General features: G+C 42.7%; 1 protein-coding gene across 1 annotated transcript in view; it reads right to left on the bottom strand.

Annotated features, from left to right (window-relative positions):
• The window catches only part of CDH4 (cadherin 4, type 1, R-cadherin (retinal)), a 269633-nt gene extending 246280 nt beyond the window's left edge, over nucleotides 1-23353 (bottom strand). The window contains exon 1 of the mRNA XM_014957134.1: nucleotides 23316-23353. The gene's annotated coding sequence lies outside the window, so the exon portion shown is untranslated. The remainder of the gene's footprint in view (nucleotides 1-23315) is intronic.
• Nucleotides 23354-26009: the final 2656 nt, after the last annotated feature.

Raw genomic sequence — 26009 nt, forward strand, 5'->3', positions numbered from 1 at the left:
CTCATATGACTGATTAGAGCCACACATCTAATGGGCTGCAAAACCACAAATGAGAAATGCTGGTCTTTCGGATGCTCTGCTCCCTCTGATTACTTTGTGACCTTGCCATTCCCTAATTTTCATACATAACATAACATTCTTTCAACACTGTTCAGCAAATGTTGAAAGGGACAGAACTGAGTTTACGTGAAATTGAAAAATAGAGGCCTCTTCAACCAGCACCTGCACCTAATCTGGTTAACCCAATAAAATATCACCCATTTCTTCCAGAAAGGCATTTGTTTCCAAAGAGACTGACATTAGCTTTGGTAAAGCAGCTGAAACAGTGTAAAGATTATGGTTTGAATGTGAAACCTTTTCCAAACACAACAGGATTCTGATGCTTTAAAACTATTCCAAATCCCTATGAAAAGAAAAGGAAAAAGGAGACAGCAATCTAACATCTCTTTGAAGATTCACTACAAAGTTATTTCCTTTAGTTTGGTAAAGAGGTAAATAGGAGACCAAACCGGGGAAACAGCTCCTTTCATGTGACGCAGATGGATGACCTACCAATTCTGTTTCAGACCACATTATGCTTTGATATATTAACTGTAACATTATATTTATCAGCTAGTGCTATAAATTGCTTTGAAGATGAAAAGTCCCCCAAACCAGGTTTGGGTGGTTTTGAGTACAATTAAAAAGATATATTTTGGAAACATTATTTTCTCAAACAAAAATCTATTAAAAAAGCCTGGCAGGGTGGCATTACAGGGGCTTTGAGGGGTGGGGGTAGATGCAGAGGGATGTGGGGGATGAAGGGAATGAGGTAGAATTAGCAAACAACAATTGGCAAGAACTGCTCCTTACCAACAGCAGGTTGGCAACAGTCTTCTCTCAAGTTCAGGGCAACTAGCAATTAGCCTGATGCACGTGCTCCACCCCCCCTTAGCTGGAGAAGCCCCATTAACCACCTCCTGGAGAAGAATGCTATAGATACCTTTGTCGTGCAGGTATTTTGCAAGTTCTCAACTTGCAGCATAGGCAAGGTACAGACAGAGTACAGGGTTTGCTCTGAGATCTCAGGAACTGCTTCATGTGTGAGACACAAATAGGACTATTTATTAGTAAACTTATCATCACGTGTTATGCAATAATAATATCCCATTCCTTGCCCTTCACGACCTGAACACTTCAATTAACACATTCTTTTTACTTTACTATAGCACACAGGAAAGGCACAAAGTGTTCACTAAGAGAGAGGGGAAAAAACTCACAACACAGCAAATTATACATACAGCCAATGAAGGAAATCAATTAATTCAATGAGACATAAGATGTTAAATTACCAAGTGAGCTGATGTAGCCAGTGGTTATTATCAATAGGCTGTCGAGTCATTTCCTTTGCTACTGCTAGAGTAGGATGCCACAAAATGCACATTATACAATTTAGACACTTTACAGTCTGGATCATGAAAGTATTGATTACATCAGCTTGGGGTCAGGTAGAGAGATAATAAATCATTGTTGATCTAGCATTTTTAATTTATTGCTTCTGATGAACTCTATGAATGGTTTCCAAATCTCAGAGGCTGCAGTATTTTTACGTGGGTGTGTGCTGCATGTATGTATTTTTTTCTGACAGCAATATCCATTCTTGCTGGTTTCTTCTTTTTCCGCTTCACTATCAGTGGAGCCAGACCTGACGGTGTCATCGATGGGGAGGGGGAAGGAGGGGGGAGCACAGATGCTGCAATCAACTCTACACTGATGATGATTTCCTTATCAGAAAAGTCTGAGAAACTGCTTTGGTGGGTAGTAAAGTGGATGACCAAAGAGAGCATGAAATTTGGATTACAACTGAATATACAAAAGGCAGTGGCAGCTGCAGTAGGGAAGCAGCATTTCTGCTAGCTGAGGAACGGGAGAGGGAAAAGTTGAGCTTGCAGAAGTGGTTCTCCTGCTGGGATACTAAAGACAGATGTAGTGGCAACGTGAAGACCTCCCGGAACACCCAACCCTTACAGAACTGGGTTTTGGGTTGCTGTTTTCCTCCCAGTCTCAGGAGGGGGTGGATTGTTTCAGTGAAAGGAAGATGACTTGTTCTCTACCTGCGATGCCCAAGCACAAAAGCCACTTTGAATGTGTTCTCCCACGCATTCAAAGGTAGTTTATGTATGTCCACTATTTTAAGACATAGTTAATTAATAAACCCCAGCCTTTACTTAATTATTTTTTTAAACAAAATCAGAAAGAGAATATTCTTTAGACTTCCCTCCTTTCCACTGGAAGACTTGATTCTGATGGAGAGAGGAAAAAAGGGAAAAGGGAAGAAAAGCACAGAAAAGGAGCAAAAACTAGTCTGCTCGTACCCTTCCAGAGCATTTGGAAAATGCATTTAGGGAAACAAGATTCATTGCCCATGTCTCACTGTCTCAGCATGATTATTTAGTGTATTTCAGCTCAATTTGGTCCACTTGAGTGCTAGCCACACACACAGACACAATCACTGCCCCTCAGCCCCGACTGAATGTCTGGCCCTCCCTTTTCTACAGTTTTACCAATGACGGCATGACTCAAGGAATTATGTATTTTCTGTTACTTTGGCAAAGTTTTCAATTCCACTTACATTCTATTTTAGCTTCTCCAGGAACCATTTTATTAGTTGGAGAACCCATTGTTTGAAGTAGAGGATAATGAGTTTAAAAGGATGGGATGCAGACAGATGCCAAACTACGCATGGAGAATTTGAAATATCTATTAGACCAGGTAACTAAAAACAGAAATGCTGAAACATCCTATTTATTTTGGAGTCAAGCTACCATAACAAAGGGGAAAAAAGTAAGACGAGTGGCAATTAGTGCAACTCCTGCTGTACTAGAGACTAACATTAATCAGTAACAAGAAGAAATGATGGGTTTTTAAAGACCCACTGCTATCTCACAGAATGGTAGTTAATATAGGAAATATACAGCAGGGTGATTTGTTTCTGCTTTTCTCCTTCACCACTTTCCACCATTTTCTTCTCCATTATAAGAAACATTTGCACGGAAAACATCTGCTTTTTGCCCCTAGGTAAGAACAGTTATAGCAGAATTTTATGACATGGTTCTAAGAAGAGCTGGCAATTGATATTAATTGAATAGCTCCCTCCCCCAACCCCGCCAAATAATATTTTAATGGGCAGAATATATTACTGAATAAAAACAACTGATCAGTCATTTAATAATTTGGCAAGCTGTAGCACAGGTAACAGAAGGTATCAGAAAACCCTTTAACTATTCCAACTAAGCCATAAAAGCCCAACTCAAAAGCTATTCACAAAATACCTGGCCATGCCAGGAGCCTGTACCCGTTGTACCTTCCTGCTCCTGCCCAACGCCACCCCATCAAGGTGGGAAGTCCCAGAGAGGGGCTGAGAGCACGCAGCCAGGAAGATGCAGCTTCAACAGCTGAACAGGTAAACAAAGGCAAAACTGACCAGTTTCATTAAAAAATACAGAGAAACTAAAGATGAAGTTAGCTTGATTGTGCCTGTGCACATCCAGGTGAGCAAGCAGAAGTGAATACAGAAGTACAGGCGGCAGCGTGAAATGCACGATTATCCCTGCACTGGTAACTGCTGCAGGAGGTTCAGAAGGTTGTGGCATAATCGTGGCCAAGCTCACAGACTTACTGCAGTGCCCTGTTCCGAATGAAATAGGTTTGCTACTGCTCTGAGAAGGGGCATTAAAAATAAATCAACTCTCCTTTGGATTCCTTTCCTGAAAATATTAACACATTTATTAGCTTCAGCATCTGATTTTTTTTCTCCAGTTCCTGCATTAGAATTCGTTTTTCTTGCGCGATGGGTCTTAATTTTTATCCTTCACATTGTCCCCATTTATTGAATGTTTTCCTTAATCACTGCTGAAGGCAAACAAAACAGCGAGACAGAAATGGAAAGAAATGCACGTGAGAGAGTCCAGAACTGGGGAGTTGTTACTGGACTCTCTTGTTTGGGTTTTGCTGGTATCCATAAAACATAAAGTGCTTTAAAAAAAATTTTAAAATCTCTCAATTACAAGGAGTGAAGAGTTACAAGAGCTCACTGAGGGCAGGGCTGGGCTGCACCCACAGCTCTGCAGGTGGGTTACGGAATGACCTTGCACACACCTTTCTGCCTCAGTTTCTCTGAGTGTGAAATAACTGCGGTGATATTGACTTCCCGAAATGCCTCATCGCTTCAGTATCTCCTCATGAAAAACACTATTAGAAGAGCTGAGTATAATTATTATCAGTTTCCAAGCCACCTCTGCAAGCTGCTGAGGTGAATCAGCTGACTCAGGAATGAAAAGTCAGTTTTCCTCCTCAAGGTGCTACAGGAAATTGTTATCTGAAAGATGTAGGACTTGACCTTCAAAAGAATTCCGTCCCTGGAGTTCCAATTTCTGGCACACTTTCAGACATTCAGAAATGACAGCATTTCCAAGTGAGCTTCTCCCAGAATGGATCCCATCATTTGCAGAAAGGTTCTTCTGCAGCTCCCCCAGCTCCGCTGAGCTGCTGGGAACGGGGGGACTCGGCTTCTCCCATCCCTCCATCCCTCCATCTCCCCATCCCTCGCTACTACCACGGGGCAGATTGCAGCATCTGAACCAGTGTATTTTCACATGGAGAAAAGACAGCACGTGCCAAATTTCTCCACTCTTGCTCTAGAAAAAAGCCTGACCACCTGACAGATGAGCATGGAGATTTCTTCTGTCCTCCTCCTTTAATGGTTTTAATCTCACAGGCAACTCCCATTAGGGAAAGCAATAACAAGAAGAATTAATTCTCATGGAAAAACACAATGGAGACCTTAGGGCAAAATAGCTTTTTTTTTACCCGCAGTGTCTGCAGAGTCTTTTTTTCAGTAAGAAAGTGTTTTTATCCTGGAAGGGGAATGCGTCTGAGGAAGGGAAGCAGCGCTTAGTCACTGTCTGGGTGTACAGGATGTGTGCGTGCCCGTGCGAGCGCGTACATCCCATGCTGTCAGCACAACCTGCTGTCTTCTGCCAGACCCCCTGGGCAGCCTTCACAACTCCCCCCGTCAATGCCCTCACCTGTCAGATGGAGACAGAGCCCGGCCTGGGCTTCCCTCCTTCCTTCTCCTCCAGGAGAATAACAGAAGGGGCAGTCCTGTCATTTGGAAATATGAAGATCTTGTGATTCTCCGGCACAGTCTCTCTCTCAGGGCTTATTTTAAACATTTTTATCTTCCATCCCACTTAAAAGTGTAACAAATAAAACTAAATGATGGTGTTAATTTTGTCTGCTGCTCCGTGTACTGCTGCAGTCTTCAGTCTTCTGCCGTGGTCCCCTCCAGCAGCCCGTGCAGCAGCACCATACCTGACTCTGCCCAACGTCTCTGCTAATAACAATCTGTCAATTCATGCTCCTCCACTGTTCTCTCCTGCTTTCCACGGGGGGTAACAAAAAATGTTCCCAAAGCTTTTTTTTTTTTTTGCTGCATACGTATGTCTATATAATTATCAAAGCATCACTTAACGTTCACGAAGACAGATCGCGTCACTGAACAATTCATTTTCTACCACCCCAGCCCTAATAACAATCTGTCAATTCATGCTCCTCCACTGTTCTCTCCTGCTTTCCACGGGGGGTAACAAAAAATGTTCCCAAAGCTTTTTTTTTTTTTTGCTGCATACGTATGTCTATATAATTATCAAAGCATCACTTAACGTTCACGAAGACAGATCGCGTCACTGAACAATTCATTTTCTACCACCCCAGCCGGGTATGACTGGGCCTTTTGGCAGTAATTGAATCCAGTCTACTGCTGTCAAAACAGAGAATTTATGAATAATAAATTGATTGTAGCCAGCAAAGCTAAGTCTGAGAGATAGCAGGTTATGTCAAGAAATAAGAAGAAATGTAAAAACACAATAAAGATTAATTTAGAATCAAACCCGCAATGCTTCCACAGTGGACAATAAAAGCAAATAAAACTGTCATTCTTATATGGCATAATCTGTAGTGCCACAAAGCGCAGGAGCTCACAGACAGAAGGGAAGCAAAAGCACAGGCAGACCCAAAATGTTAGTGCAGATGTAAGATGCAACAGAAGAATTCAACACGGTGGCGTGTTGTCATGGCCCTGATGGGTTTTAGGTGAGGTTATCACCGTTTATAGGAAGAGGTAATGTGTTTTATTAGACCAACTGCCACTCAGAATAAAAGCAGGCAAGCTTTTTGGCATGTATTTGTGAGATCTTTGGACCTGCAGCAATCACATTTCAAGGTTTCTGTACAACCAAAAGGCAAAAATACAGATACAAAGGAACTCCACCCAACAAAGAAATAGCAAGAATTAACGGCCACAGACTGAAGGCAGAAAATAAGCTGTAGGGTGCGACTTTCTTTACAGCAAAGGCACTTACGGGAAGGAACAAAGGGTCAAAAGGAGGGCCATGTTCCACATCTTGCTGCTTTCAAATCATGACTAGCTGCCTGTCTGGAAAGAGCATTTTAACTGCAAAGAAGTTATAGGAGCAACAGAGTCACCGGGTAAAATCCTGCAGCTTGTGATCTCTAGAAAGCCATGGGTGCCCCACCAGTCCCCCGGGGCCTCGGGCTGCCTTAACCTCCACGTGTCCTGGGAGCCACCCAGGGCTTTGAGAGTCCAGGCTCCACGCTGCAGCTCATCTGCTAAAAGGAGCTAATTAAGACAGCAGGGCTGGTTCAAACAGGGTACCTCAGCAATTTCTAATGTATCTCCTGTTATTCCTGTTGTCTGGGAAATTGTTTTCTCTTAAACTTTCTCTACTTCCTGGCTCTGATCATAGACTTAACAATCCCCACTAAACCTCCACAAATTGCTGTTGCTGGATTCCTCACAAATTCCAAACTGGTCTGACTGGACGATCTCCAGCATCGCTTCAACACTCGTGGCTGAGGGTTTACGAGGGCAAACGGGGAGAGCCCAGCCCTGCCCAGACCTCCAGCTTCTGACACTTGCTTTGCGGACACCGGCCAAAGTCCCTGCACATCACCCACAGGTCAAACCACAGGAACAGCACATGGACTAATAGCAGCAGATGGTCTTCTAGCTTAATGGCTCCCAGGGAGCCAATGGACTCGATAAAGTAATCATTAGCAACACATTATGGTGGTTTCATGAGAAATTGTCCTCCAGGAATGTAAAGTTAACACAGGATCAAGACCTCTCTTCAAAAGTTGGCCATTAACAGCTGGTCAATTATTCTACTTTTAAATAAAACGCGTAATTGTAACTGAACTCGATTTATACAAGCCACACAGAAAGTTTCACAACCTTCTCCAATTCATCTTTCATTTAAAATAAAATGTTCAAATAATCTAAACAAGAAAAAAATCTAGAGCCACCCTCTTTCACACAATAAATTGGAAGTAACCACTACCAACTACACACCCACACCCCGATTTGCTGGTCACTGAAACGATAGGTTTTATTGGCAAGATTTTCAATAAGGAAATGGTTCTGGGGTCAAGACTGACTCCAATGACAAGGTATGGTAACTGGGGCAAGCGAGGGTAAACTTTCTGAACTCTATCGCATTCACTACCTGCCTGAAAACATCTGTGGATTCAGAGATACTCAGGTCAATTCCAAGGGCAAAAGGACAATGAAAACAGCAGAGGCGTTCTGCAAACCTCTGTGGACTTTGGTAAGAACATAAACTCTAACAAAAGGAGAGAGAGAAACCTGTCCATACATTTGTATGGATGTCTGCATTCAGAAAAAAATGCTCTGTGCCCTGACCTCTTATCACAGCTGATCTTATTATATTCTTTCTGGATGGTATCGAGTAGTTCTATCATTATTAATAAGACATGTTGATACGACATTAATAAGACAAGTGAAGTTCTCCCCCACAGCCTCACAGAATACAGAGTAGCTGATGGGCTTATGTTCTTCCAAAATGAACGGACTTACTGCCCAAGTCTTCCCCTGCCAACTGCTCTTCCTCCTCATCTAAGAGGCCTGGAGGGAAGCAGGACAGGGTGGACATGGGATGGAATCAAATCCTCCACAAATTTATCTTTACCCACCTTGTCCTCTCTTCCCTGCCGCCCACTGCCAAACATCAGGACAAGGTGGTGACAAGGGACTCCGTATCCCACAGACGAGGTTTCCAACACTCTCCCTGTCAGCAGACTCTCTCTCTAACACACATATGTTTGACTTCACTGAAGAAGTTGCCAGGAAACCCAGCCGTGATGGAAAAGGAAACGTATTCAGCAGGAGGAATGACGCTTTTTCAAGGAAGGACCAACACAGCACTAATGCTGGGTACACACTTCCACCATCTTTCAGAAGAGGATCTTAAACTGCTCTGCAAATAAAAAGCCTCCAATGTCTCTCTTAGTTTGTTAAAAGTATTGTTCATTTGCAAGGTCAAGCCTCACACTGTGTCACAGAGATTAAAACCTACAAATGGGCAAGAAACTCTCTTCCATGCAGAGGACTGGGGGGAGGGGAAGGGGTCTTTTTCTGGTCCTGTCTTGGGGCGAACTTTAGACATTTTGCAGACTTTAATTTAAAAATACATTGGGCTCCCAAAAGTCCATGGGCTTCCATGTCCACTTTTGAGGGATGGGACATATGGACACACAGCCCTTCCCTGCTGGTCTCTCAGGTGCCTGGTGGATATTCAGCTGTTTGTGCTACCTGTGTAGGTATGTGCAGAAATAGCCTGGGACTTCTCAACAACAACAACAAATTTTAAAAAATTGAGATTTTTTTACTTATGAAAGCTTCCTCCAAAGTTATATAAACCTATGGAAAGTTACAGTATTTGTTACCTGGTACAGCGTGACAAAATCCTTCTTTCCCTGAGTGAGTCGGTGCCCCCCACCAAAAGTCAGGGAAGATCCAATTCCACTTAAAACTCTCACTGCACATATGGCGGTGGCGTATCACACGTAACGTCAAATCATCAGTACTTAATTTAGGAATTTTACCGCTTTACAGCTGTAATTCAGTTTCCAGAGATCCTAAATTCTGTGCCAGAAGGCAGGTGTGCCCATAAACTCCTATATACAAGACGACCTTCTCCTCGCAGTTACGCAGTTCGCACTGGTACACCTGTATTTATAGTCATCAACAATAAAAAGAGACATTTTCAAGGAAACATTTTAAGGAAGTTCTGTTCTTCTTAGAAGTAGGGAAAAGGTACAGATGAAAACCTATTTTTGGATATTGTAATGCTCATCACATCTCATCCCTTTTTAACTTCTGTGGCTCTGGATGTTACTGGTCAAATTTCACCCTCTTTCACACTACAGTAAATCCACTGATTTAGCTGGAATTACTCAAGTTTTCAGCTCGTTTCCTAGAGCATGAAAAACGTTATTTGTAGAAAAATGAAGTTATTGTATTTTTCTCTCCATTACCATTGATGTGTTTCATATAACAAATACTGGATGTAGTCACTGGATGCTCTACCAATGACGAGAGAAATGCAGTAGAAGATTGGAACCTAATTGTTAAATGATCTTGCTGATTGTCAGAAAATTAATGGCACACAGTGGGCCATGTAACGCATGCCTTGGATACCTCAACGCAAGTCCCCAACTCATTTAAATAATTTCAGATTATACATTTAATTTGCTTTTAATGCAGACATTTAATTTTCTTTTGGTTTGTTTTTTAAAGAAAAGCACCACGTATTAGGAATCTTTATGCATGCACATGTACATACACAATTTCAAAGAAAGTGCTATTTTCAAGCAAATTATATGAAATGTAAAATTAACAAAATGCAAATAATATAAACAATCTAAATTAAATATTAAAACAATGCTATATCTGAATGACTGAATTTTATTTTCCTAAGAAGCTAGACTATAAACCATTCTTACCAATGCAACACCCAGCTGTTTGGTGTTTAGCATCGGAATAACATTATTCTAGTGCAGCTGCTGTTATTGTTTTGCTGTATTTCTGCCAACTTGTGGAAGCCAGAGATGTTCGTCTCGCAAAGAGGGACAGCTCTGATGAAAGCTCCAGTTTGACAGATGCTCCCATCAACAACTTTGTTACTCTGATTGACTACATGGTATTTTAGGCAAATTAACCTGTCCAAAAAAATTCTTTATTGCTAAGCTTGTGGCACAGATGGAAATATGAACTTGACAATTCTGGGTACTAGCTTAGCAATTAACTGAGATGTTTCAATAGACTAATGAACTTTCATTCAAAGCATGCTCTCTGTCAGGAGAAGAGACAGGCTGTTGTTTGAGAAAGTGTTACAGAATGTCAAATAGATCTCGACAGTGATGTTACTATGAAATCTGAAATATTAGAAAGACTCAGAAAGAAAGTCATTTAACACCTTTGTAATATCAGGAGATCTGAGATGAATCTTTATTATCAAATCTGAAATTCTACTGCATTTTACAGCCTTTTTGCAGTAATTCACACCCTGTATAATAACAGTTCTCCAGTCACTGAGGCTGTTCAGTTTTGAATGGTCACCCTTTATTAGAAAGGGGAAAGAACTCAAGCTGTCATTCTTCTATTTCATGAAGATATTAATATCCAACTAAAAACTCATCTAAGCCTAAGAAACTATTACAGGAAAACCAAATTAGGTTTTGGTTACCTTAAGTAAGGTAAAAAGATAAATATGCATAATTAGTATATACAGATAAATTTTAAAAGAATTAATTTTTTGGGGGAGAAATGAATATAAGGTTCTAGGGCAGCCTGAAGAAAACATACAGAAATTACTTTAAAAAGTGCATTTGATGAACTGAATTGACCTTTCTGGGATCCAGCTTAAATTGTCTATCTAGCACTCTGAATACAGTAATACTGGAAAAATCACATCCTCGTTGGCCTGTTCCAACCACTGCAATAAACACACCCTATGGTCAAGTCAGTCGTTTTGCCACCCCAAACTGCACAAAGTGGCCGTGATACCTAAATCACCAGCTCCAAGGACTCTCCAACCATCAAAGAGCTTCTCACTGGTGCATGAATTCAGCCTAGTCCCAAGGAGGAGCCTTCACTCCACCCCAGATTTACGCACGGTACCAGGAACGGGGATAAGCGGAGCAGGACGGAAAGTACCATCTTGCTGAATCAGACCTGAAAATCTGCTTTTTTTACCCTTGGAATATTTTTCAATGCATTTCATTCAACATTGGCAATATACTCTTTTATTTTTGACAGTCGCATTGTATTTCTTTTGTTGGGGAGGAGCTAAACCTGTCCCATTAGAGTCATGTACCTAACCTTGAGCGAAAACCTGCACTGTGACAAAATATAATCCACTTTTCCTACATACCTTGTAAACAGCTCGACTCTCATCATAAAATATTAAAGCCTAATATTGCAGTTGGTTCCTTCTAAGTGTCAAGACTTGGAGTAGCCCCAAGCATGTCAAACATCCATTGGGAACAAATTTTTAAAGCAAGGCAACGTGTTAACGGCTATACTGTAATATTTAGTCTAAAAACCTTTGAACAGTTTTTATAAGTCTTTAAACCATTAACTACTTGATGACTTAATAGCTCTAAAATGACCACTAAAATTTAAACTGGGCTTTTAAAGAATAAATAAAATAATATGAAAATACTGCACTGCTGCTATATTTAACCCTACAATGAGAAAATTGCTTCTACTACTTAAAACCAACTGCAATATTCTCACTGGTTTCAAAGTAATTCCACACATTAGCTGGTAACTTGGACAACTGCCATACCCCAGTGGTTCTTTGAGGTGACAAATTAATAAACCAGGTAAGAGGGGAAAACAGCCCTGACCCGTGTCTCCACTCCACGTCCAGGTCCCAACTCCTGCTGCCACGCACTCAATGCCCAGCCCTTCTCAATATAAACCACCCGACAGAACATTTATCTTGATTCCTTCCTTAAACTGTTATACATTGCTTACTTCTTCTCCTCTTGAAATTATGCTCATAGCTGTAGGTAGCATCATTAATTACGCAGAGTATTACTGCTACCTATTTCTTACATTTAACCATCACGGCAAGGTGTTTAGCAATGACAAGTGGGAATACACGTTTCCCGTGTTCTACTTCTTGTTAATGACAGAATCACAGTAAACAGGCTATTTTTGTTGAGCAGAATCTGACAGGAATGTTTTCTACCCACCAGTTCACGGCGGGTTCCTCCCAACATTCCCTGTTTCACACAATTTACCAATATCAACTTACGAACATTTCTTAACCTCTTGACCTACCACACAAAACCCCAGGCAGCCAGAAGGAAAACATCCATTTCAGCGTCTTTAGGCAGCCACACGTGGTATTCACCAACACATTCTCTACTTAAAACACTTGCCTTGATGCTGCTGGATCAAATGCTGAACACCACAGTTCGGAGCTAAGGGGGACAATTCAAAGCAAACAGGGTTGGGGAAAGAGCCCGTGTGAAGAATTACTCCAGCCAGAAGGGTCAAGGTAGGCTGAGCCCCCTGAGGGAAACAGCAGCCTTGTTAGCAGCAAGTTGGAGGTCAACCGATAGCCTTGTGAGGAGACAAAAAATAATGGGGATCTCTTTGTTGAAAGGTGGTATTAGAGAAAAAAGCTCTGAGGAGCTCCGAAAGGGGACCTCTGGCACAGCGACCCATCATGCAGAGATCAGTACGGTGTTTCTGTCTCAACCTATTTGTTTTATATTCCCTGTCACAGCGGCCCGGGAGCACGATGTTACGCTGGAGCCACCAGAACCGCTTTGTCTGCGAGAGCTTTGTCGTCCAACAGGGAGAAATGGGCAGGCGACCTATTGACTGCACAGATCGATTCCTTTTGTTAGCCTGGCCCATGAAACTCTGCCAAATTTTAGCACTAGTCAAATCATCTGAAATTCTCTTTTAACTTGAGGATGAAGTTTCCAGCTCTTTAAAACAGCCTGCTCTGATAGCAGGTAATGGAAAGACACTGCTGAAAGAAAGACTGCAGCGAAAGGCCAAGAAAAGTCCTGTTTGCAGGAAAGTGGAGTTAAAAGGCTTGCCTTGGTAACTGTAATCAAACAGCCAGATTAAAGGCAGCGCTGGATTTCCTGAAGTCCACAGAAACTCTCAGGAAGGTCCCACTCACACCCCGAGAAGACAATGAGTCAGCGGCTGCTTTTTTTCCTGTTTGAAAAGCTTTCCTATTTCTCCCTCCATTTTCCTCGTATCACACTGAAGATGAAAGGCTGGGTGACTGTCACATGCCTGGCATCTCCTGCAGCACGGGGTGCATCAGAGTGTGGAGAAAATGAGCTCCATAACACAGGAGGGAAATAAAGCTGGGGGGACTGGTGAGGTACTGCCAACAGAGCAGAGCAAGGGGGGAGAACTGCAGCCCCAAGTAAGTAACGGGACTAACCTTGTGTGAGGACAAATCCTGGATGTATTTTATGATGCTTCAAACTGATGGAGAGAGGAGGAGAAGGCATTACTTGAATGAAGAACGTATCTACAGATATATATATACACAAACATATATACATCAAAATATTTACAGCTGCAAGCTTGCGTAAATCACTGCACTGCCTCGAGTCTGCAAAACATTTCTCGTGATTTCAACAACTAATTAACTGGTATTTTCGCCCTCATTCTCCTAGTTCTTTATTCACTATAAAAATGACAGTTGCAACTCCTATAAAATGTTGATTCAATTCAAGACACTTAGTAAATTTACCACCAACACTTCCAAAGCAAGATTAAGGAACGCCCCACCAACCTGTTCCTAGTTTCTAAATAAATTGTACTTCTTGACGCAGGAATTCAACGTGTTGTTTGGGAAAGGTGGTGAACTGCAGCCAGGCTTACGTTTTATGTAAATCTATGACAAACAGGCTAATAAGCACTCTTTATTTTTTATTATGTTTTTGAAGATATCTCTCCAATTTCACCTTTGCATTTGCTAAATCACTCCATTTACCAAGTTCCATTTTTCTGTACGTAGAGAAATACTTTGAGCCTTCCATTACAGACAGAGCTGATATACACCCTTCTCTACTGACTGACCAAAAAGAAATTAACTAATTCTTAACACTGAACCCTAAACTACCTTTCTCCTTCATTTTTCACACAAAGCTTTTTACTTTCTTGAGACATTAAGCTGACAATTACCCTCCCATTTGGGCTGCAAAGGTAAATCCTGCCCCAGCGCCTGTTGCTGCCCGTGCAGCTCATTAGGGTGCAAACCTCTGCTCCTTTTTCAGCATCGGGAGTGCATCCTGCCCATCGTATTTAATTATCACCATAAGGCCACCTCCTCCTCCCGCCTATTGCAGTGATGGATCATACCTCATGCTACATTTGTAAATTTTTCATGTAGGCACCATTCTCTTATTATGGTTTGGATTGTGCTCAGCAGCTCAGCGCCGTAGGACTCCATCCCTATGTGGCAGCATAAAACAGTAAGCATAAAGTACTAGCAGTAATTATCAGCAGAAAATAATTAGATGAACAAGACTGTGACCTCCCAGTGACAAACCACAATAAAACGCTGGTATATAAAGCATTCAGGGTTCTTAAAAGCCTCAGCACCAGCAGAAGCCGTGCCGGTGATGGAGGCAAGGCAAGAAGCTGCAGATGGAAACGCTGTCGTGCTCCCCGGGAGCGTTTCCACGTGCTGGAGACAGAGCTGCTCTGCAGAGGACGGGCTCACCTGGAGGTGGGTGAATCATCCACAGAAAGAGCATCTCTGTCTGCACCGACTGCGCGGGACCCCTGGGGAGAACAGGCTGCTGCCTCAGTCACCTCATTTGGAGCCTGACACCAAGGAACGGAAGCCCTCCCCTCTGATAAATGGTAAATGGGGCACGGACTGCATGGCAGGAGCTTCATTAGGAAAGGTGCGCTTTGTGACACTAAACCTGTCATGTTTTGCTGTGAACTCACTTCTGTTAGATGATGAGATAACTCAGTATTATTAGAGAGGTTTCTTAGTGATTCAGAAGATGACACATCAGGAAGCAGTGTGCACCTTGCCGAGCACTTAATGCTAAAAACCACAGACATTCAGAAACGGAGCTTTTCAGCGAGTGGATGAGAAGCCCCAGCAGCCACCCCGAGTCCTGCCCAGATTCGCCGGCGACGTCAATCAACACAGCTCCACTGATTACAATCACAGTTAAATATTAGACTTGAGCTGAGAATCCAGCTCATGGTTTCTTTTGTTCAGAGGTCTCTATATACTTATTTCTCATTTTTCAGTCAGGCAACATGAAAACACTAATAGAAAAGAAGCATCCCCATGAAGGTGATAATGAGATGGTAAATCTAGTGATTCTCCTGGTGTTCCTGTAAGCAACAAAAAAGGAGCTGTTTGAAGTAGAGGTTTCCATCGGAAACACAGAGGGTAATCTTTTAAATACTGCATTTATTCAATAAAAATATTTTAGTGAAGTTGCACAGCCTACATTCTTCCAAGGGATGCTCTCAAAGCCTCTGGGTAACGATTCCACAGTCCCAGGCGTGGCCAGGAACTCGGGGATCACGCTGCATCTGTTCCACAGGCAGAAGGTGCAGGTTTGGCTCCAGCATGTCACATCTCCAGGGCAGAAGGCACGTGTGGCTGTGCCACAGCAGAACAGCCACCCCCGTCTCCACTGCCCTGGCTACATATTTGACACTTTCTCTTTTCCCCGTAATACCTAGAAACAACCTATTTCTTTGATGTGCAGCTCAGTGCCTTCATAACTTTCCCTGTGCCATTATTGATGGGATTTGCAACCTTACTAAAGCTTGGAATGGGGAATTATCAAAAATACCATTCAAAATATTAATGATTCTGTCACTAAATGGCACATTTTTAATGGCAACTACTGTATAAAACCAAGTATGCTGTGAGCAAAATGGATATTTATTCAAAAGTACATTTAGTTTGCAAAGCTTGGGTGTTGTCCAGCACGATGGGCTGTACCCATCAAGCAAATCCCTCTCCATAAATTACTACACAATTTCCCCTCATTAGTGTAAAGTGAGTGACATTTTGAACTTTTGTGGGAAGACATGTTTCACGAAAAGAGGAAGCTGGTGTCTGGAAGGGAACCGCGGGGCCATCACTGCGGCGGTGCTGGGCGATAACTCAATAGGAGCTATGAAACCTGACCCACCAGAGCATCCAGCCTTCCCACCAGTGACACCACCATCTGCAAAATGTCCTGGGGAACTCAGCAGACAGGAATCCTTAACCAGATACACTCTCACGGACATACTTTTGTGTCCCATTGAAAACACAGAAGGTAGTCATGAACCTCTCTCCAGTGGCAGAAAAAATACCTCTCCCTTTACCTGCTCACCCCCTGAGGACCGGGCAGAGATGGATTTGTACGAGCCTGGCACTGCCTACGTCTGTGGCTTTTGGTAGCAGCAGCTGGCTCGCTCGCTTCCAGGGCCTCCAAGGCATCATTCCCATCATCAGCTGGAAGGGGAAAGAGCTTTCTCTCCTTTCTCCCTTTTTTGCAAAACCCACCCACCCAGTGCTGTGTGGGAAGCACTGCTGGTTCTCCGCTGCTTCCCCAGAGCTGCTCTAACTCAGCTGAGCACCATCTACTGAAACAATCGTCTGCTTATATTAAATCTTACTTCAAACATGATAATGGGATCATTTCATATTTATACAGTCCTATTCATCCCAGAGGATCCCGAAATGTTTCAGCTACTTATGGGCAGCAGCTGTTTAATAGTGGTGAGTACGACTGCTCAGCAGCGCAGGGCAGAGGCGGGAAGAGCTCTGCATCCAGCAGAAGCTACAGGGGGAATTCAGGCAGGTGAAACACAATTACCCAAATTGCAATTTAGCCAAGACGCCTGGGGCTAACATCTCTCTGCTCACAAAACGTTGCCTTTAATAATTCAGAGGGCATTCATCTGTTGACAAATAGAGAGAAATGTCTTTGGATATTCATGCAGCTTGCTCAATTCAAAAGCAAATTGAAAATTATAATAAAACCTGTTCCACATTCTTCATTCATTAAAACTGTGTTTCTGCCACGTTATTTCTGGGCATATTAGCATCTGCTGGGAAGAGCTCATTAAATGACCATTAGCCTGGTCTCCTTCACTTCCAAGACAGTGCAGACGCTGAAAGTCTGTCCTTCCTTCGTGGCACCACACACGTAATGGCAACAAGAGAGAATTTCATTTTGGCAAGAAAGATGTCAGAGAAAGTTTTTTACTGGAAGCAACTGTGAAATAGAAGGAAGAAATGCAGAAAAAAAGGTTGCTGAACAGCAAGCTTAGGAAGAAGTTCTGCCACAATCATTGAGGAACGACTGCTGTCACCCACAAAATGAACAGGGATAACCTTGGCCACTGATCAACAGAGATGTGCCTCACAGTCACGGAGATCTGGTCCATCAACGAGTCAAAAGATAATTACAGTGCTGGAACGGCCCTTAGAGCAAGGGCGTTAGAAGAACCTTTGCACAGACCCAGAGATTTCCCAGACATTTCTGTACCCAGAACCACATCTGCAGCAAACTGGGGGGGGGCTGTGGAACTGGCGGGCAAAGCCTGTGCTACAGGAGCAGAAAAAGTGGTGGAAAAAGTTAAGCTGAGGAGAGAATGAGAAAGAATCAGATTTGACATGGGAAGCACCAAAACCCAAAGCAATTCTCAAGTTCTCATGGTTTCCACAGTACAGATCAGCTCTGAGACAACCTAGAGATGACACATTTACATTGCTTTTCTTTTCTTTTTAAAACAAATTACTTCTCACTCCTACCAGCAGATCACAAAACACGAGAGATGGAGCTAACGGTCACAAAAGTAGTACTGCAAGTGGAGAAATGAAAAGATGGGAAGAACCTTGCACTCAAAAAAGCAAATAAAAGAAGTTAAGGGTTAAAAATTGTATTTGGAGACCTTTAGTTTATGGAAGGTGGAGAGAGTCCACTAGGACACTGCTTTTATGGCTTGTATAAATATCCCTGTCTCATGTCTTCTCCCGCTCGCTCTCCTACCCATTTTACTTTTCTATTTACCAGGAACATTTATTAGTAAGAAGCAAGAGAAAGTGTCATACAGGATCAGGGCACTACACTCATCCCCTTTGCTACCGTGTCTGTGACATTCTTTCAAATCATCTAATTTGGACCAAAGTTCAAAGTAGTTGGTTGTTGGCAGTCATGGAACAATCTAGCAACTGTTCTCATGAGCACTAACTAAAATGCACAGATCTACCAGACCAGGAGATTCTGTCTTTCCCTGGAGGTATGACTATTTGGTGCTTTAGCTTCTTTTCTCAAAGAAAGAGTATTTAAGAATATCTACGTCTATGCGCCACCCTTACTCACCCCCCCTCTAGGTAACTTCAGAAGCTTTTACCCCATTTCAGCTCAATGTTCTAGAATGACAGAGACCTTAAGAACTTTGTTTTCCAACAAATTCCAGAAAAAACAGGCAGCTGGGAAGAAACTCTTTGAGTATCTCCACTGAGAAGATGCAGTGCGAGCTCAGCTCCCCGCATACCCTCAGGGACCTCCTGGGACAGAGTCCCCACCAACGCTCAGCCGGAGCTCGGCTCTGGAGAAGGCAGCTCCAAGGGACGCCCGGCAGGAAACCAGGCTTCAGCCATTCACCTGCTTAGAACTGTTTGCTAATCTTCCCCTCACAACTGCTCCGGCCAAACAGGTTTTGGAAACTTCCCAACGATGCTGTGTGACAGCGAAATCCACATACTAATTAGACACTGCAGAAAAGCTTCTCCTTCGGGGTGCCTTCGGTTTCATTGACTATCCCCCCCCTTCCTTGCAACCCAGAAGGAATTATACAGTCTACATCTCAGACAGTAATTACTATCACCTTCTCCTCTTAATTGATCTGGCTCCAGTGAGCAATAAGAGATTAAAATAATTAGCAGATATGCCTAGTGTTCCTAAAGTCCCACCTACGCTTTGTAGTCTATTTACTCTAAGATCAGCCATGGCTTTGATGGTAACACACCGTTCTGGCCCACCGAGCCGCGTCACCGGCCAAGTTTGAAGAAGTTGCCCAACTAATACCCAAAGCCCAGCTGTAGCTCTTGCAGTCGGCAAATACTCCCATCACCAGCCCTTGTGAAACAGCTCTTTCTGAAGCCCATTTGGAAAGGGAACGAGGCTCAGGGCTCTCCTGTCCCCTGGAGAGACAGGATTACCAGGAGGTCATCATGCTGCCAACTCTCATACATTCACTCCACTTTCATTGGAGACAGAAACACATACATCCAAGTTGGGAAGAGAGGGTGAAGTCTTGGAATAAAAATAGCACATTTAGGGGATTAATTTCAGTTTTGTTCCTAGTGATTTCGGCATTGCATTAATTAATGTTCCATCCTGACTGCTGAGCATGGACAGATTTATTTTTTCTTAATAAGAAGAGAGAGCTTTGAGCACCATGTGGTTTTTCCCAAGCACTTGCTCCTCCAGTAGCTAAATGTGGAGATATCACTTAAAGCAAATCATGCCCTCTCTCTGCCCTTAGCAAATAGTCAGTGATTTTTTTTTTTAATTTTTCCTTCCATGCACAAATAATCTGCAGTTCTTGCCCTCCTTTCAAGAAACAGAGAAAATCCAGACCCCAGCAAAGTTCAATCTTTTCCCCCTGCACTCTGTAAATTTAGTCAACAATATTAATCCACATCGAACAATTCTGCAGAGTACAACAACAAGCTGGTTACACAGACAGGGATGCATTTGGAATTTAAATGAGATCCTGTTATTCTCATTCTCTTGAAGCCTGCACAATGCTGAAGAAGCCTGTCTAATGTCTCTTAAACAGTGAAAAAAAATCAATTTCAAATATTTTTAACTGTTCTGCTAGCACTATTGTCTGTATTCCTGAAGGAGAGTGTTTCTTGATTCACCCCCCCCTCCACAATTAAAGGCAACCATCAAAGATACATGTTACCCTGGTTGTCTTGACAATGCTTTATGATTAAAAGACTCAAATACCTTCAGCTTATTGTGCATTTAAAAATATAATGAAAACAAAGAATAATTTAGCATTCTGCAAGTTCGTTGTCTCTTCATTCCTCCTACTTTAAAATTCTTTTATTAACATGACATTATTTCTTTTGCAACACTACTAATGAGGCCAACTCATATATTCATTGTGCTAGGAGCTGTACAAACAACAAAAATAACGATAGTGTGTGCTACTAATTTAACCTGCAATCAAACAATATATTCTCCCTCCCTCAACAAAAAATACTGTCAAATGGTTGGGGTAATGCTTACCATGGAAATAGTGGATATTTGTGGATCTCTCTTTAAGTTGAATCAGGTCATAGCCTGTTCTTTCTGCACAAGATTCACTGAATTAAAATACATCATTCCATTGCTTCCTTTCCTCCAACACATCAAGGGATTATTCAAGAAGAGAAAAGAAAATCTTGGCTACCTTTCAAAGTAGGCTCATTTGTCCATTTGTGTCTCTTGAACAGCACCAGGTTGCATAAGTTAATGTAGACTCTACTCCTCTACTCTGCCTTCAAAGCATCCCTTCCACCAAAGCGCTCATTAGGGAGCTCTCCCACCCATCACCAATAATCTCTATTCTTTGCCCTCTTCTGCTGAATATAACCTGAAGTCCCAGCCTGCTGTCTTTAACATTCAGGAGAGCCTTTTCATTGATCCAGATGAACTGGACACATGAACAAGTGTGTCACTGGACAAGCAAAAGGGCTTGCTGACTGCAGATTCCCTCTCACTGGGTCAGTAACACAAATGAAGGCAAAGACTGAAATAAATGTTTGACTGCATGAAATACAACCAGCTCTCGGGCTGAAGATAAATCCCACCATTAGAGTCCCTTGCCTTAGACAAAACTCCAGTTAAACTCTGGCCCTCCAACAGTGTACCCAGAAAGACAGACCCTAAAGTAACTGAGAGTGGGTATTTTCACAGTAAAAGCTGAGAACTATTCGTATGCTGAATTGACCATGACAAAGGAATACATTTGCTTTCCAAGGCCTAAATATTAAATAGTATTTTCTCTGAAATCTTTGCTTGGGAAAAAAATCTCTTGGTCTCATTTGAGGAAAAAATTTCCTTGGCCTTTTCTCTTGGGCTCTTAGAGCTCCTTTACGCATTTTATTGTAAAGAAGGAAGGAAAAATTATGGTAATTTAGTGTTTATTCTTCTTTGTGAACCACTCTCAGCTCTTCTGTATAACTAACTAAATGCTCTTATTAGTCCTAACATACTGAGAAATACATTCTCTTCCAGACTGTCTCAGTGTGAAATCTATGGAAAATCAACTTCTGTCTCTTGCCCTTATTTTTCAAACAAGAGTTTGATATTTGCCTCTAGTTTTTTCTTACCTGCTGTTCCGACAGCAGCACCCCTCCAGGTATCAAGAATAAGGAAGGACTGCGCTCTTACTGGGACAGCAATTTTCTATGTTATCATCAGACTACCCAGCCCTTGCATTTATTCCAACAGCATGAGTCTATCGGCACACAGATTGTGTCCTGGGGGCTCCCCGGGGCTGGGGCGGATGCCAAGGGAAGAGCCAGCAGTGCCAGGAGCCCTGATGCCACCATTCCCAGGGAATGCTGCTAGGGATGCTCCTGGGAAACCCCCCCCCGGATCACACAGCCCCTGCCAGCCCCCGGGATGCTCACATCACACGGCCATCCCCGTGCCAGGGGGGGAGCCAGGACCAGGATACTGCACTAACACTGCACATTCCTCTGGTCTTCATTGAAATGAAAGGTGCAGGAAAGATTGTAATTTCTGGGGAAAACTTCACATCTCCAAAGTATCTGTGATAGTAAGTCAAACTGCATTTCTTTCCCCCAAGTCTGAAATTTCCATGCACTTCAGGCCAAAACATTTTTAAAAGAGCAGAAGGACACACAGGCTGCTTGTGAAGTGAAGGAAGAGAAAAATGGCAGTTCAGATTTTGAACGGATTGAACTGCCCGGTGGAAATATCTCTCACTTCTCACTAACAAGGTCGAAAGCTGAGAAGCAACTGTGCTCCTCGCTCAAGTGAAAGAGAACATGGAAATTAAGTACAGCATCTGCTGCGGCATCGGCTCTAGAGAACTCAGCAAAGAGGAGCAGAGATCAAGCCAACCTGAATTTCAGCATCGGCTCTGAATGTGCCTTTTTGCCTTGGGGGAACTACAGCTCCTCTGCTGCCATTTTTTTGCCATCTGTAAAATGATGATGATATTAATTACCTACCTGAGACAGTTCTGCTGAGGTATGGATTTTATCCCCACAGTATGGCACATTTCTGTAGAACTATAAAAGCAGAGCTGTTTGAGCTTTTATAATCTTTTCCACAGTACAGCTGTATTTGTAAGCACCCAGAGCTCAAATTGGCAAGTATTTGTTCTTTATTCTCATATTGATTTCAATAGGACTTCTGAGCACATAGTGTTTTCAGGAGCAGTTCACATGCATAGGTCTCAGAGTACCACATCATCAGTGAATAGAAATAAATACACGGTAAAAAATAACAGCTGCAAAACCCAGGGGGACGTTCTACGTCAGAAGCAAAATTCCACAGCCTCAAAAGAGGAAAACAGTTCAGAAAAACTTGGGGTGTTTTTCTATGAAGTATGGAGATTAGCAGGCATTGAACACAAATACATAATATTATACATGTATCTCTATAAACACATAATTTTCTGTCTTTCTAAAACTATTCAAAATGGTAAGGACGACTACACAAGTGACTTGTTGATTGCACCGTGAATCTAAGAACTCTCTGATTATTGCTGCCATCTACTCATAATTTCAGAAGCTAAGTTGTTTAAAAAAAAATAAAATAAAATCCTGACATTAATAATTAGATCTTTCAAGTTATTTTCCCCCTCTCAGTACAATAACTGCTTTTGTGTGTTGATATTCCTTTTCTGTTTGATTTTTAATAGTTTTACAAACAAACGCAAATATTGATGATGCGACCTCTAAGAACAGAAATCATTTTTCATCAAAGGACATAAACATCAGGAAAAGAGAAGAGCGATTCTGGGCTCAGGGAGCGCATCGCTGAGACCTCACTATTTTAAGAAACTTTCCATGCATCTGAGGTAGGGACGCCGTACAAAGAGCCTCCTGCTGTCTGCTGAGGACAGCCAAGGACCACGGTGTCTCACTCTGGGCCAGCTGAATCTGGGCTATCAGCTCTCCTGCCAGGACACCTCTCTGGGAGAGAGCCCTCCTGGCTCCATGGTCTGGGCCAACGCCAACCGTGGTCCATAGCTCTCACAAGGCCAACAGGCAGCACAGAGAAGTCTCCCTCATATTGGGCTTCAGCCCCTTTGGTTTTGGAGCTTGGAGGCTTTTTTGGAAGTCAAGGCAGCATTCAGCGTTAGTGGGAATGCAGGGATAATGATGAATACTCACTGTTTGCCAGGCAAAGAGCTATTTAACGTATGCCAGATGACAGCAGTAAGGAACATCCACCTTACTCCCTCAGTCAACGAAAGACGTTCCTTTTCTTCCTTGCAAATCAGTGCTCAATAGGAAACTTGCACAAATAAAGGTGGCAGCATTTTTCCTTCCCATATTAAGGAGAATAAGCTCTGAATCCTCCTTTTGCGTGGTATGGCCCTTCAGAGACACATGACTGCAATACAATTTTTTAAAGGGACATCATTCTGCACAGTACAGAGAGGTGCATTCGTACTGATGTTTACAAGAAGTTGCTACAGAAAAACTCCTACAACTGGGCTTCTGCCCAACAAAGTGAAACGCTCAGTTCTTACAAAGAAGGCAATTCCTCAAGAATGTCACTGAGGCCGGATCACAGAAAGGGTGAATGCCATGAACTCTGAGTCTTCATGCTGATCAAAATGCAACTTGTGCAGAAGGGGTTGGACGAACCTCAAGTGCACAGCTGCTTGTTTTACAGTTTTATTTTTTACATTCTGAAAGTTTATGTGATCTAATTAGCCATTTTATTTCACAAAAATACATGTTGGCACTGTTGGACTAGGAACGACTCAAATGCAGGGGGTTTGCCTACGAGGGAGGCAGCCGAGCGCATGGAAATAACCATTATGCTCCCGTTTCAGAGCTGTTGCGAAGGGGAAGCAGCACTGAGCTCCACTCGCACGAGATTGCTTCACTGATTCGAAGCTTCTATGTACTATACATTTGTTTAAATCCAGCTAAAAAAAACCAGGGACAATGCCTAGGACTACCTAAGGATTACTCAATCCTAATGGAAAGGGTAAGAGAGCAAGAGGCACAGAAAACACGGCGTGTTCACCCACGTTCCCCCGGGTTACCTGCCCCGCTGACCCCCAGAGCACCCCAGCAGCAGCACAGGTGACACCCGGGGACTTCACCCCCGAGCCATCCTGCTCCCCAAGGTCTCGTTTCTCATCACACATCGCCTGCCCTTTCCTGTAGGAGCTCCTCTGCCTCTGATTTTATCTGGCTACCTGAGAACCCGGATTATGTGAGTGCTCCTCTCCAAGCCCCAGCGCTGTCAAAGGGGTTATCCGAGGTGGGGTTTTGCCAGAGAAAACACAGCAATTAGGCTCCTGTATCTGCAGTTATTCAGCAGCACAAACACCCCCAGGAGACATCCTCACCATGAATATACCCATGATATCTGGGTAAACAAAAATGTATTATCCACAGAGTCAAATGTCAACCAGCCACTTTTTAAAAGTACCGAGATAATGTACCTACCTGTGCTTAGAGAGCTGACACAGGCCCACACACTACTTGACCCAAAGCAGCACTTAAGGAAGACCCAAGATGCATGATGCTCCCACACAACTCTCACTGAGAACAACTTTTTTTCATGGCCAGTTGACAAAAACATGTCTCATATTTGTATCATGAAGGAAAACCACCCAAATTAAAATGCCTGACTTGAGACACTACCAGGAGATTCAGAAAACAAGACTCTCTTGTTAACATCTTACTCACTGGTTTCACATCATCATTTGTGATAAAAGCAAAGTATTAAAGCATAAATTAATCATAGAACAGCTGCAGACTTAAAACATACACAGTCTACTTGAATTTAGCTCCCAGGGTGCTTCCCTATAGTCTGCAGTCCTGGATGCAGTGTGATGGGATAAAGGTACCGGGGAAGGGGTAAACCTTCCCAGTTGTCTCCCTGCAGAACCCAGTGCCCCGACAGCAGACAGGCCAGGTCTCCTCTGGCCGAGAGCCCACCAGGGACACGGCACAACCAGCGCTGCTGCTACCACTTCACTGCCACAAAACTGCAACTGGAGTCACCTGAGGCGAATCATTACACCACAGAACATCCTGAAAATGTTCAAGCAATAAGCGCTTTGTTTGAAGGATTTGTGAATGCAAACACGTCTAATCTACACACTCAGGAAGAAAGCCTTAACCTCTTTTGGCTTGTCCTTGCTTTAATCCAACTCACAGGAAATGTCATCTAGCTCCAATTGACAGTGATTGATAATAAGGATAAAATACCTTTTTACTTCAAATGCCCATCTATCACTATTTATAATACGGATGTCCCTTGATGATGCATGAAGGTGCATTTCCTTCTCTTAAACTGTTGATGGATTCATTTCTTTTCATTAAAAGAATAAATTTTACTGTGTATCTTATTGTTGGCAGCAGTATGACTGTATCCCCACTTGGATCAGGCCCACTGTGTCTGACAGTGTACATGTATTTGATGAAAGACAGCCCTTATGAAATAACTGGCTGATTATGGGGAAATAGTACCATTTTCCAGCAAAAAAAAAAATGGCACAGATAATAAATGGTGGAGCTGTCAGAAAAATAAAAACCTATGCACTTAACATGCAGACAAGGAAAGGGATCGGATCTTTTCCCATCATTTGAACAGCTTTCACACAATGCCCACCCAAAGTCACCTCTGTGTGCTGGCCCCTAAGTCCCAGGTTCCTCAGATCACCATCAAATGCACGTTCATGAAGCACTACCTTCTGTGACCGAACATTAAATACGCTTCTCATCACTAATCTACCTATTAACCATTTATGCAGGAGTACCTCAAAAAAGCATAATGGCACATGAACGCTGGTGTACAGCAGTGTACATGCAATATACATGGTCTCTCTGCATTTACTA

The sequence above is a fragment of the Calidris pugnax genome, unplaced genomic scaffold (assembly GCF_001431845.1).
Source record: "Calidris pugnax isolate Ruff unplaced genomic scaffold, ASM143184v1 scaffold50, whole genome shotgun sequence".
In the NCBI taxonomy this organism is placed as follows: domain Eukaryota; kingdom Metazoa; phylum Chordata; class Aves; order Charadriiformes; family Scolopacidae; genus Calidris; species Calidris pugnax.